The sequence below is a fragment of the Myodes glareolus genome, chromosome 1 (assembly GCF_982192425.1).
Source record: "Myodes glareolus chromosome 1, mMyoGla1.1, whole genome shotgun sequence".
Taxonomy (NCBI): Eukaryota; Metazoa; Chordata; class Mammalia; order Rodentia; family Cricetidae; genus Myodes; species Myodes glareolus.
The window spans coordinates 14411418-14426102 of NC_142026.1; the positions used below are offsets into that span (position 1 = coordinate 14411418).

The 14685-nt window shown below is 44.7% G+C and overlaps 1 long non-coding RNA gene across 2 annotated transcripts in view; it reads right to left on the reverse strand.

Moving 5' to 3' along the window:
- Nucleotides 1-10224: 10224 nt before the first annotated feature.
- Nucleotides 10225-14685, reverse strand: part of LOC125416334 (uncharacterized) — a 74065-nt gene continuing 69604 nt past the window's right edge. The window contains exons 5-6 of one of the 2 annotated variants that reach the window (XR_015004834.2): nucleotides 12266-12334; nucleotides 10225-11645 (exon numbers count right to left, since the gene is read on the reverse strand). This is a non-coding gene — a long non-coding RNA (uncharacterized LOC125416334). Of the gene's footprint in view, nucleotides 11646-12265; nucleotides 12335-13192; nucleotides 13787-14685 lie in introns of those variants that run through there. The other variant, XR_015737409.1, reaches the window with a different exon arrangement.

Sequence of the window (14685 nt, forward strand, 5' to 3'; positions counted from 1 at the left end):
CATTAGACTGTTGCCAGCCCCATTCTTTCAGGCCCTCTGACAATATCTGCCTAGGTCGGCTGAAAAGTTGACTGGGTTGTTCATTTTTCCCCCTGTAATTACTTCCTTAATAGTTACTAAAAATCTGATAGAATTCTAAAATGACCTCCAACATTGCCACCTTGAGATACAGGGGTTTTTGTGTTTACCCCTTTCCTTGGTGTGGACATGCTCTGTGGATACAACGGAATGCCATTCCTCTGGCTGTGGATGCTATGGAGGCAAAAGAATCCTGCAGACGCAATTAATGCTCCTAATCAGGTGACCCTGAGTGGATTAAAGGAATATCGTTTTGGGTGGGTGTGGCCTAGTGACGTGAGCCCTTTGAATGAGGATCCACAGACCCTCTCCTACTAACCTTAAAGAAAGCAAACTGACAGAGTTTGCGACTACAGACACACTGATCCTGTCAACAACTCCGCTATCAATCCGCTGCTGTGGAATGACTGTGAATCCAAGAAGAATCACGCTGCTGTTGCACCGGGAAACACTTACTTGGGATGTTGGGCTGCCCACAGCATTAACAGAGGGGCACATGAGCAAACAGGGTCATTGACAGTCCCAGTAGCCCACACGATGCCTTCCAGAACTAGGAAATTCTAGTCAGCGAGAGGACACTTAAAACATGTTCCCCACGTCCTGCAACCACAGCATATAGAGTTGTCAGTCACAGGCATCTGCCACCAAGGGCTTGTGGACAACCATACCAAGTATGGGGGAAGGCCTCAACTTCCCTGGCCAGCAACTCATGACGAAGTAGCTTTATATTGGCACTGAGACTTTTATTCAATTACCTTCTGTATTGTTTCTCTCCCAGTTAGGGTGCCGCCTTCTTTTAAACCCTCCAACCACTATTCTTTCGGATTTCAAAAGTAAAATCCTTTAAAATACTCAGAGGCTAGCAATCTATAATAAAACTTTTCTCAGAGTGTGGACGGGATCTCCGAAGATTCATTACCATCTGTCCTAAGCAAGAACAAACTGGTCCTGGGGCATAGAAGCAGGAAGGGTACAAATTAATAGTAAAAGTCACTATTATTTGTTTAATTATCAAGATCTACCACAGCATGAGAAGTTTCCGTTACATCTATCAGTTGTTTTGTCAAACAGCACTGTCAACACAAAGGCATAGACAGGGGTTCTGCCTTACTTAGCTCTTTATAATCCACTCAGCCACATCCATCCATCAAAGCCTGTATTCCACACACCCGCCAGAGGACCACACGATCCGCAGGTCAACTTGTGCTGTTTGGATGGACCTCATCTGCAGGCAGCATTGGACGTCTCCTCAGGGAGCTGAAGTAAACCCCACCACACAAGATCCCAGAGGAAAGGGCTTGTAATAGACTTTTTTTGTCATTCATACCCTTAGTGAGCGGTTGTCTGTGTTTTACAACTTCTAGAGGCTCACAAGCACAGCCTCTGTCTTCCTGTTCATTTATCTGCTCTATTTGTTCTCGAGGGACTCCGATAGCACCTTGTATCCTTTTTTTTTTTGTCTCACCCCCTCTTGGTTACTTTAAGACGTATAAACCCAATTTATATGCTACTCCAGTCACCCAAATCAGCCAGAGAGTCTCTCCCTTAGAAAGACCATGCTCCACTAGCAAAGCCGCCGGCCACCTCACGGAGTTCCAGGATCCCACTAAGTTATCTCTACTCTCCAGCCAGTGCCGTTTATCTTGTCTAGTGAGCTAGACATCAAAGGCCGCCCACAGCACACACGTGGTGCATCTTACTATCAATTGCAAGAGCCACACAGTTGCTATCACACCTTGAAAGCATGGCGCCCTATCACCACACAGGGAAAGGTGTCCATATCAGGATTTCCCCTGTAAATGTTCTGCCCTTGCTTTCCCTCAGACTTAGCTCCTGTGTTATCATCCCAGAAAGAGTCATGCCACTGCCACCAGAGCAAGGACACACGTCACCACATCTCACACATAGGGAAATAGCCATATCAGTTGCCTGCAGATATCCTATCTGATTTTCTTTCTAGAAAGACATAAAGAAATGCCTTTAACCCCAGATAGTATACTAACCAAGATAATAATAATAATAATAACAATAATAATAATAATGATAAATTCCATCCTACTTAGTGAACCAATGAATTTCTTGAGTTACTACAGGAACATGGGTGACTCAAAGGCAACCATGTCACCAAAAGTCTCACCCTAGCCTGAATGATGACTCAGAAAGACTATGTCATGAAAGAGTCTCTCCCTCCAAGAAACCATCTATTGTGTGTCTGTATGTTACGTTTGAAAGAGGGAGAGAAGAAGAGAGAGGTCCAAGAGAAAGGCACTGAATGGAATTTCCCTCAGGGGAGAGGTGTATTAATGCAGAAGCAAACCATGTGGACAGGGTCTGTAATGAGAGGCATCAGCCGTGGAAGGAAGATAGAGCAAGGTGTTTATTCTGGGCAGTTTCTGAGGGAAGCAGGAATTCTGGGCTGGTGGAAGCAGCTTGGTTAACATATAACCTATGCTACATGACAGTGGTCACGAAGACCCTGGATAGGGGAGTAGATTTGGGTTAATATGTGACTCAGTCAAGCGGCCATGAACCTGGAATGGAGTGGGGTTGAGGTCTCACTCTTTGGGAGAATAGCATGTGACTGTCAGCTTTTATACAGTAGCTTTGAAGGGAAGAGCCTCCAGTGGGTGGGGCCAGACCCGTAGGATCTCTGTAGGAACACCTAGAGGGTTTGAGCTCTACTATAAATTCTAGCAACCTCAAATTTAACGCCACCCAAGACTTTGTACAGTTAAAGGACAAGAGACATCTCTGACTAGAATCTCAGGTAAAAGTCTGATGAACTCCTCCCTTGTCCCATTAGAATTGTCACAGACCTAACTATTGCTGTTTTGATTTGCTGATTTTACTGCTTTAACTGTGAGCCAAGGTCTCCTGGAAGCCTTCACAGCAATGCTGCTTTGTGGGGGCTTGTGCGGTAAAAAGCCAGGCAGAAAGGGCTCTCTACCACCAGTAAATCCCCCTGAGTTTTTTGTCTCCTTTTAGGTTCAGCTGATGAATTTCAAATTTTTCTCTGAAACATCCCTGCATTGACTGAGTCTTTTAAATTGGAACTTATCCTCCCTCTTACCACACACAGTCACTCGCCCTCCCTCTGTAGGACCCCTTGTCCCGCCACATTGGACTCAGCTGTCAGCTGCCGAAGGTAAACCACGAACACTGGGCAAGTTACCTAAGCCAAACCCTGCAAAGTTCCAAGATGGGCTCATGACTCAGTGAGAGGCAGCGTTCCTCCCTGAATCAGCCTCAGCCGGGCCACATCTGAGGCTAAGCACGGCCAAGAGCGCAGCCACTGGCCAGCCGCCTGTGGACACTGGGCCTTGTGCTGTCTCCAACGAGAGGACTCTGTCTGCTGATTCACTCGCACCTGGGGCTTCCTGGCTGGACATCTGGAAAGGTGCAAGCTCGAGTTTTATTTATCCAAAGCGACTTTTAGAGGCCATCCTCCATTTCTTCAAAGCGTCTGGACACTGTGAGGAAAGTGGCTTATTTTGTCCATGTTACAGCTGCCTGTGCTGGAACTTTGCTGGGGTTTTAGGCCTGTCAGCAACACACGGGCTGACATGAACTTTCACGGAGGAGCAAACAGGAGAAATGATAGGGTGAAGAGATGAAACTCATACCCCGCCATCCTAGATGCACCGCTCTGAGAACTCACTCTCATGTAATGTACGGAGTGGGCAGATGATCCAAGTGTGTGCTAAAGTGGACGGCTTGAAATTGGGTCTGTTTGAGATGGGTCATCCATCTTCCTGACACACTGTGGGAGGAGAAGAAAATGGAGCAGCAGCTCCCGTGTCACATGTGAGGGGCGAGCAGCAGCAACAGGACCAGGACTGAGATGAGATCTGGGTGTGGGTGTTGGCTCTGCCATGTGCTGCGAAGATTAGCCCTGTGGCCTTACCTTGCATGCGTGTGAAAATTATAGTTAATAATCCCTTCCCCGCAATGTTATCATCAGGATAAGAAGCCATATATGAAGCACCTGGGACGCACCTATACTAACTCAATTTTCTTGACTCAAAGACGTTCAGAAGCACATTCAAAGTTGCTCAGCTTGTAGGAACAAGGTCCTTGGTTCTAGGTGCATATATATATATACACCTCTGGAATTTGATCTTTTCACTATAAAAACAATGAAATCTAGATCCCACAACGTTCCCGCATTCAAGTTCCCCACTGGCGGAGAACACTGTAAGAGGCCTTTGCTTTGCTGTGTCTTTGTTTCCAGTTTCCCTCTTTCTAGTTCTTTCTCTGCTCCCGATGATCTTAAACCCTCTTTTCCCAGAAATATCCTTTCGAAAAACTTCAGAATAAATTTTAAAGCAAAGAAGCAGATTATAACAGCACGTTGACTAGCAATGATGCCTTATTAAAGAAAATTGACCACTTATATAGGAGGAAAGATGTGATGTGTATTAATATAATAGCAATTGTGTTTGATTGACAGGATTGGACGCAATTTTATTTTGATTTAAAAAACATTGTGTGTGTGTGTGTGTGTGTGTGTGTGTGTGTGTTTTATGCGTGTGTGTCCACATGTGTGTAGGTGACTCTACCTGTACATTTGGGTGAAGAGAGTCCCATAAGAATTACTTATTCTATTGCTTTGCACAGTGTCTCTTACTGAACCCAGTGCTCACTGTTCTGTCTAAACTAAGAACTGGCCTGCCTCTGCCAGCCCTCTACCTCACTTCCTAGCATTGTAGGCGTGAGCTGTCATGCACAGGATTTCACATGGAAGCTAAAGATCTGAACTCAGACTCTCAGACTCTCAGACTTGCACAGTAAGCATTTTGCCCACTGAGCCATCGACCCCACCCCAGCGATTCTGACTTTGGCTCATCTAAAGTTCCCAAACTCTACACAATAACTATGTATTGCTTTAGTGATTGGGGGAAAAGTCCCCATTGTCTGCCTTGAAACTTCCCATAAAGTCAGACCTTTCACCTTAGACGCTAACTGCTTGAATTTCATTTGTCTATGTTAACCCACAAGTTCTGGAGCTTACAGCTTTCTAAAGAGCTCCAGCCCTGGAAACAGCTGTTAGCTCTTCCACCAAAGGTGCTGGACCCATCTCCCTGCCACATCTAAAGATAAGGAACCCCCAACAGGAAGGAAGACTGTAGAAGAAAAGGCTGGGCCTGCTTGTGTGGATTTTCTATCCTGCCCAGCCCCCCAGCTGTTTAGTCCCAGAGAAAAATCACACTGAGATCTCTATAAGTTATAATGCTGATTGGCCCATTAGGTCAGGCTTCTTACTGGCTAACTCTCACATCTTGATTAACCCATTTTTGAGGGGCCTTGCTTGTTTGGGTATCTGTCCCACCCAGTTCCCCACTGCCACAAGTCCCAGACAAAATCAACCACACAGAGATCTCAATAAGTTATAATGCTGATTGGCCCATTAGGTCAGGCTTCTTACTGGCTAACTCTCACATCTTGATTAACCCATTTTTCTGATCTATGTTAGCCATGTGGTTCAGTACCTTTTTCAGTGGGGCAGCTCACATCCTGCTGCTTTGGTGATCTGGGCAGGAGTGGGAGGAATCAACTTCCTCCTTCCCAGAATTCTCCTGCTCTCCTTGCATCATTTCCACTTCCTGTCTGGTTTTCCCATCTACACCTGGTGATCTGGGCAGGAGAGGGAAGAATCAACTTCCTCCTCCCAGAAGTCTCCTGCTCTCCTTGCATCATTTCCACTTTCTGTCTAGTTTTCCTGCCTATACCTCCTAACAAGCCAATCAGCATTTATTTAAAACATGATTGACAGATTACAGACAATTCTCCCACACCAGAAGACATCACTTCTGGTTCTGGTTTTGGTGTGTGCCAGCTGTCTTTCACTAATGTCCGTTTTAAAAATATGCATCATAAGCTGGGCATGGTGGCGCACACCTTTAATCTCCGCACCTCAGATCAGCAGGTGGATCTCTAAGTCGGAGGCCAGCCTGGTCTACAGAGTAAGTTCCAGGACAGCCAGAGCTACATAGTAAGATCATTTCTCAGAAAACTCAAACAAGCAAATAGATTTAGTATTGTATAGTATTATATATAACATATTATAATGTATTGCATATTATATGTGCATAAATATAATTATAAAACACTGTGTGTACGACGTGCATGCATCGTGACTTTTTCATCCTCTACACTGAAGGAGGATTTGATATTTCAATCTCCCACAAATTTTGAGAAGATTGTGTGTTCCTCACTGAACACTTAAATGTGTTTATGAACTGTGAGTAAATCATGCCTTGGCAAATTAGCAGATTGAAGCATTGAATTTCACAAGCACAGATTTAGAAGTTTAGCCACTATTAACTTTACTAAATGTTTTTAATTTTTTTCTTCATTTAAACATGGGGTAGCATTTCTGCTCGAGAACATCTTTGGGCCAAACTTAACCTTTGTAGCTCCAGGTGTACCAGGAGAAAAATCTTTCTTGGATTCTCTTACTGTGTCACGCCCCCTTAACACAGTTCCTCATGCTGTGCTGACTCCAACCATAAAATTTTCATTGCTACTTCATACTGTTATGAATCCTAATGTAAATATCTGTGTTTTCAGAGGGTCTTAGGCAACCCCTGTGAAAGTGTTGTTTGACCCAAAGGGGTTGTGATCTACAGGCTGAGAAGCACTGCTTCACAGAAAATGGATTCTCCCACTCTGATCCTATTTTATCACCGTGGCAGTATGTCCATGTGACAATTCCTGCAAACAGCTCCTCTTACCCTTCCCCATGTGTTCTATGACGTCATCATTCTGCACTGAGCCAGGAGGATCCTCTGTCAATATCTTTACATTTTCCAATGATCTAGAAAAGATTTGTTTATTTTTACTTTTATGAGTATGAGTGTTTGACTTGCCTGTGTGTCTGTTTGCCATGTACATACAGTACCAGTGAAAGCCAGAACAGGAAGTTGGATGGACCTGAAGCTACAGATGGCTGGTATCATAATCTCTGTGGGTGCTGGAGACTGAACTCCAGGTTCTCTGAAAAAGCCACCGGTGCTCTTCACTGCGGAGCCCTCCTACCTCTTGTTTTAGATATCTAATTTCAATGATAAATATCCCTGTGTAGTGGTGGGAGCAGCGGGCTGTGGCCCGGCTCCCCGCTAGCTTTACCCAAATAATTACATGGAAACTGTGTTCTTTTAAACACTGCCAGGCCCATTATCTGTAGCCTCTTATTGGCTAACTCTTACATATTGATTCAGCCCATTTCTAATAATCTGTGTAGCACCACGAGCTCGTGGCTTACCAGGAAAGATCTTAACCTGCGTCTGTCTCGGAGAGGAGAGTCATGGCAACTGCCTGCCTCTGCTTTCTTTCTCCGACAATTCTGTTCTGTCTTCCCCACCTACCTATGTTCTGACCTATCAGGCCAAGCAGTCTCTTTATTAATTAACCAATGAAAGCAACAGAAATACAGAAGACCCACCTACCTCATTCCTGCAAGATTGCTTTGCCGACTAGGACATAGGTCCAGTAGAATCTACTGAAAATTAAACTTTGCTTATTCCAGATGTTTCAGGGGAAGATGATTATAAGAGAGAGTCAAGTGGTCCTTGCACAGTCAGAAAGAGTTCTGGTTGGTATAAAGTCTGAATGATGTCTTTTAAAAGGCAATGGCTCTGTGGGTAAAAGTCCCCACTGCCAAGAATGACAACCTCAGCCCAATACCCTGGATCAGGTGTTAGGGGAGAATGGATTCCTCCAAGCTGTTCTCTGAACTACACATGTGTGCCAGAATACAGGCACATCTGCACATATGTGAAAAAATAAAATTTGAATTTTTAAAAATTAGTTATTACAACAAACATAGTAGAAAAAGATCAGTGCCTTTGAGAGCTGCACTTTTTCACGTTTACTTAAGCTTCTGCCTCTGGTTGCTAGGATCTGTTCACATCACTTAGCCCTACAAAGGACGCTGACAAAAATCCCTCCTTGAACAGCTTCCTTCACCAACATTTTGCTTCAGAGCCTCCAAAGTGACTCATCCAAATGAGACAGGGTGCTGCAACCCCAAGGGAATGTCTAAGTGAGTGACTAATAGTTCACACTGTAGAGAGAGCAGGAAGTTGGCTCTGTGTTTATTATTGAAAGCAGACACTAAGGAGCTGTTCTAAGTACTTGAAAATACTTGAGCCCCCCAAAATGTTGCTTGCCTTCTTTGCTTAATTTTAGCTATTAAGGTTAAAGGTGACTTCATTTCTGAGTGGGTTTTGAGTGCTGTCATGTTAATAACACAAAATTAAGTGGTGAGAGATATTTGAATTTTGGCATTTAAAAAAAACCCTACAAGTCACAAGTTACTAGAAGAAAAAAATAAGACCTCACATTGATTTTGACATACATGCTGCTTTCGTGTTCACCTGGTTGTTAAGGGTTTCCACCTAATAACAATCAACAAGGAAACTTTTCAGTTCAACACATTTTACATCTTTTAGATAGATTTCATTAAAATTTTTTTTAAAAAAAAATAAAAGTGGCATGCTTTTAACAAAGGAAATACTTGTTATAACTCAAAGAATTCTAGCCTTTACTGTTCCCTCAAACACTACCATTTCAAACACAGTAGATCCATCATTCTTTGATGATGATGATGATGATGAGTAACTTTGGCTACAGAGATAGCTCAGCCAGAGAAGAAGAAGGAGGAGGAGGAGGAGGAGGAGGAGGAGGAGGAGAAGCAGAAGAAGAAGAAGAGAAGAAGAAGAAGAAGAAGAAGAAGAAGAAGAAGAAGAAGAAGAAGAAGAAGAAGAAGAAGAAGAAGAAGAAGAAGAAGTCTTTGTCTGTAATCCCAGCACTGGGGAGAAAGAGATGGGTGAATCTCTGGGGCTAGCTGCCTAGCCGGTCCAGCAAATTGTTGGATCCCAGGTCCCAGTGAGAAACGTTGTCTTTAAAAACAAGGTGGATGGAATCTGAAAAAAAAAACCCATGAGACTGACATCTGACCTCTACACACACAGACAGACAGACACAAACAATCTACACACATAGACAGACAGACACAAACAATCCAAAACCCACTATTATATTTTTCATTGATTTGGGTAGGAAATTGTTCTTAGTTCATGGGTTAATACTATTTGGAGACTCTGTCAGACTTCTTGTCAAAGGAGAAGTTTTCCTTTTTCTACCTATTCACTATTTCCTCACTACCAACTTAATAACACAGCAATAATTTGTCCATAGACCAGTCTCCAACAGCTAACCTACCATCATTGTCTTTATTGTTGTCAAGGAGAAAGGAAGCAATGTCACACTGAATGTCATTCCAAAATGCTCCTTAGCTGAGATTTTTGACATTCTCTCCCACCAAACCAAAGAACCATGTGTGAAAATGGATCTTTGATTTCACCTCTCTTCTCTTGGCAGATTCGCCATAGACAATTCTTGTCTGGGTTTCTGTCCTGCCTGGTTTCTGTCCTCCAACCAGGTCCTACAGCCATTTAGTCCCCAAAAAATCACACAGAGGTCTTCATCAATTATAAACTGATTGGCCCATTAGCTTAGGCTTCTTATTAACTCTTAGAACTTATATTAACCCATTATTTTGTCTATGTTAGCCACATGGCTCAGTACCTTTTTTGGTGGGGCAGGTCACATCTTCCTTCTTCCATGAAGGGCTCACAACTGCAGAGGGAGCTTCCCTCTTCCCAGAATCCTCCTGTTCTCATTGACGCACCTCTACTTCCTGTCTGGTTGTTCTGCCTATACTTCCTGCCTGGCTACTGGCCAATCAGCCTTTATTTAAAAACACAATTGACAGAATATAGACAATTGTTCCACACCAGACAATAAAGTGATAAAAACCATGTAGCCTTTGGATTAGACCAGGAGACAACTACAGGCATTGTCAGATTCACCTTATCCCTTGAGCAGTTTATATATTATAGCAAAAGCTTATTACTGCTTCACACTGGTGAACTCAACATTTATAAACCATAAAACCCATCCGTACTCACAGATGGGGTTTCAAGAGTGGATGGAAAAGCAGATTTTGATCTTTCAATTTCTAAGCCAATGCCATAGATCAGCTACCCTTTGTGACTCTCCAAGTCAGTTTACCCACAATTCACTGGGCCAAAATACAAAGATGGCTCTTGTGTCTATCTGTAAACTAGAATAAAAGTACCAACAATTGCCAGGTGTGGGTGCACGCCTTTAATGCCAGCACTCGGGAAGTACAGTCAGGTGGACCTCTGAGTTTGAGGCCAGCCTGGTCTACAAAGTGAGATCCAGTATCCCTACAGTTACACAGAGAAACCCTGTCTTGAAAAAAAACAAAACAAAACAACAACAGCAAAGTACAATCAATGTAGCAAAATATATTGGCATTTTTTTATTCTCTATTTTCATATCTTCAAATTAAATCCATATTCTTCATATTAAATACTACAAATGCTGAAGTATTTAAGGCATTTCCTATTCATATATCTAACCGACCAATAAGACACCAGTTCACCAAGATTTTGTGTATTCAGCTCCTCAGGTACATTCTACTGTCTCCCTTTTCTCCATCTACTAAATATGACCCTTATTCTCTTCCATCTTTGCTAAGTGGCAAGACATCAAAGGACCGTATTAGAAAATGAACCTCAATCCTCCCTCAGAGATGACCTCTCCTTCATCCCTTCCTCTTGGAACTCAGTAAACCAGTTGCAATCTGATGCACCAGTGCTGTTCTCCGGGGAGATCTGGTCCTGGTATCTTCTCCCTCCTAAGTGATGCATTTGCATTCCAGTGAAAAGACTCCCACCATCTGCCTCCAGCATTTTGGACATTACATTTAAGAGAGAAGGAAAGCATCCTGATGTGTAGCTATTCTAGGGAGTTTCTGACAGCCCGGAAGGCTGATAATGGAAATGTGTCGGGGTTGGGAAAGTCCTGACAGGATGGACAAAAATGCTGAGTCTGCCATTTCCCTTTCACTTAATGACAGTGCCAAAGGTCACCCCGTGAAGGCGATAAGAGCATGCACCTCTCAATGTTCACTCTCAGAGGGATCCTCCTCACCTTCACCTTCTAGTTTTCCCTCTTTGCATAAAGTTGCTTTCCATCACCTCTTGCCTCGCTCAATCTTTTCCCTAATTCAATGACAAAAGTTTCCAAAGGAAAAAATAAAAAAAGGAAAACTCTGGGAGCCAAGCTTAAAATCTTTCCCATCTGAGTAGCGGGAAAGACAGGAGAGCCAATGACTGTGGCTCATTTTAGAAGGCACCAGGTCCCACAAAAAGAGACCGTGGTTCGGCTTAAGTGGCTGGACAGAGGGAGACACAGTGTATGACGGGGAGAGCTGGAAGGGAGAAGCACGGTTCACGATGTAACTGTCATTGTTCACAGGGCAGTCTGACCCGCTGGCACTGGCAGAAACTCTCACCCCCAGAGATCTGACGAAGGCAGCCGCAGTGTGTGAGCCTCTGATGAGCTTTCTCAGCTTGAGCCTGGCCCCGTTGCCCGAGATGCAAGACTTGCTGGCTCGGGATGGAGTCGTCTTTGTTCCCAACAATCTGGGGAGACCTGGCCCAGCTTCTGCAGGTGATGGTTTTCCCAGACCCCTGGAAGGGAACAGAGGGCACTCAGTTCTCCAGCAGCGGCCTGCTTTCACCAGCGACATTACTTTAGGAAACAACTTTAGAAATTAAAGGTGAAACAAAAAATACTACAGTGGACAGGAAATCGCTGCCAATGCCAGCGGCTAGCTACAGAGCAACGCATTTAAAGAGGGTATTTCTAAAGGGGTGTTCTCTGTCCTGACAGCCTTCCAGTCATGGATGTGATGCCGAGGTCAGGTTATTGCTGTATCAAACTTTTAAACCACATCTGGAAACTTAATCTCCAAGATTATGCAAACCTTCCTCTGCTAAATGACTTTCCAAGTTGCAGCTTTAAAAGGACGTGGAAAACAACAGAATTCTCTGATTTTTACACCCAAAAGGTGTTTTTCCCTCTGGTGTTTGCCCCTCATCCAGTTACTCCACAGCACCAGACCAATAAAGGAATGAAATGGAGACCTTTTGAGGGTGATGGAGAACCCATGGAAATCAGAACCATAGGCCATGGGAACCAAGTTCCTCACTGTCACGTCCTGTAGAAGAAAATGCCTCTAATAGTGTGTGAGGAGCTGTGAGGGAGGTTGATGAGACACCCCACCCCACCTCCCCTTACCCACACCCACCTGGGATGGTGTGACTCCACACGATGCTATCTCTCAGGGCTCTGTGCACTCGGCACAAATGCGGTCCTCCTAGAAGAAAAAGCAGCTGTTTTCACACACGATATGGATGAGGGGAGAGGGAGTTTGGCTTTGAAAGACTGGAGGGGAGTCATTGATGCCCAGCTAAAGGCACCATGATTTCCCCGATGGCGTTTTTATTTAATGATAATGAAATCTGGTCTCCCATGCAATTTCCTCCTAACAGGCAACGTATGCTGGGAGCTATCTTGGCACTAGCAGTATGGAAAGAGGCTGGGAGTGAGAGCCACCAAACACAATATCTTTTCTTGTGGCTTTTTCTCGAAGAAGTGACAAGGCTCCACGAACAATTGCTAACGTAAGCAGGTGACATTTCAGACTAATGCCTTAACGGAGGCAGCAGAATCTGACAGGAGCATTTGTCAGACTGCATAAGAGGGTCTAAAACAAATTATGTATTCCTCGGGAACCCTGTATAAGTCAGCCGCAACAGGATGATACAGGTCGACAGTAAAGAGAGCAGGGGAGAAAAGTTGGGAAGCGTTTTCTTTCCTTGTTTCTCTGCAGTTTTCTACGAGCCGGTTAACAGAAAGTATGCTGCCTGTTGGAAGTATAAACCAACACGGCATTACCTTCCAAGCCTTAGCTAGCTCTTATGGGCTTCCCAGTCTATCTGCTTGCTCTTCCTCGGGGGACTGGGAGGGAGTGGCAGGGTCAAGTATGGTCAATACTGAGAAAATGGGATAGCGCTCCACTCCGTGCTACAGTGTAGGTGCTGAGGTACATGACAAGCAGCCGCGCCTGCAGAAAGCCTGGCTAGGCAAGACGAGGGCAGACATACTGAGGCCTGACAAACCACCACGCTGAAACAACGAGCCCCAGCCTACTTCTACTCACTCAGCCGGTGGAGCAGTAAGTTAGGCAAATCCAAAAGGAAAAATGGGCTGTTCAGTTCAAAAAGTGAGGTTAAATACAGTCAGCACGTAGTGGCCGTTCGCTTCCCTCGTCACTGTTACTACAGCAGAGCGCCGTCGCCGCTCAAGTCTCCCTCCTCAGTTCTGGTCACTCATCCAATCCTAGGAATTCTGGAAATGAGAGGTCCTGCTCCTTGGCAAGGCCAGTTCAGGTCATCGTTTCCCTTCATTAGTCAACACAGTGACTGCATTCCGCATTCTCAGAACAAGCAGCTTGTGAGGCTGGCTTCTTAACGATGCTCCATGGAGCTGGGGTGAGACTTCATAACCTACATGTTCTGGACTTAGAGAAAAAGGACTCTCTGACGGCCTCTACTTGAGGCACCAGACCCATTGAGGGACCTGGCCACTCTACTGCTGCGAGAGGGGCTTTCTTAGGAGACATCCAGGAACGCGACTGTCAGGCATATCAGGCAGTCTCTTCCCCAGCTATCCACAAGGACTCTCTTTCAGTCTGTTTGGCTTCCGAACCTTCTATGCTTGCACATCACACCCGGCCATGATGAGAAAACCAAATAGCAACGCTTTCCTGCGCAAAATGAATGGGGCCATTAAAATAAGATGAATGAAGCTGAATTCAGCGGCACAATCCGGCTGGAGAGGCTCTGCTGTCTACCTTAGCACCACCCCTCAACGCTGAAGTCTGGATCCCAACCTGACTTATTGTATCAATATGGCTGCACGTACATTCCTCGGGTCAAAGCTTAGTCTGCCCAGGTAACGTGTGGAGATGACAGATCACTCCGAATTCCTTCTTAGGTTTCTGCGGGGACTGGGGGTTGATTAACAGCTGCATTTTCAATTTTATTGCAGGCCAGTTTCTGAAAACAGTGCAATTTTTGTTTCAAAAAAAAGAAAAGAAAAGAGAAAGACCCATTTTAAAGTGCTGAACGAACGGGGAAAGGTTTGGAAGACTCACCTTCTGCAGGACTCACTTGTCTGAACAAGTCACCAGCCTCTGTAGTCACCATTTGCTCAGACATTTATTCTGAGAGTTTGGTGACCAACAAGGTATTGCCAGAACTTAGCAAAATCTATATCCCACCTTTTGAGTTATTAGTATTAATGGTGAGATGTTCCCAGTTGGAGTTGGCTAAGTTACCAGTCCGTTACTGAACTCTGGGAGGACAGGCCCTGAGGCTAGTAGAGGCTCAACAGTCAATCAGTTATGCGGCACACTCGTGAAGCGATTTTGACTCTTTATCCACGAGATGCTGAGACAGTGCCCGGCTTTCTTAGTCGTCCAAACCAGATTCTGCACATAGTCACACAGCTGCCTGACATAAGTTCTGCATAAACATGCTCTTTGGCGCTTGTGTCCACCCCCTCTGCTACCCTCAGAAGGTCTGGCAGCCCCCGTGAGGACATCTCCCTTACTGCCTCGCCAGTGCCTGCCGCGCCTACTCCTTGCATTGACGGTCTTACGGC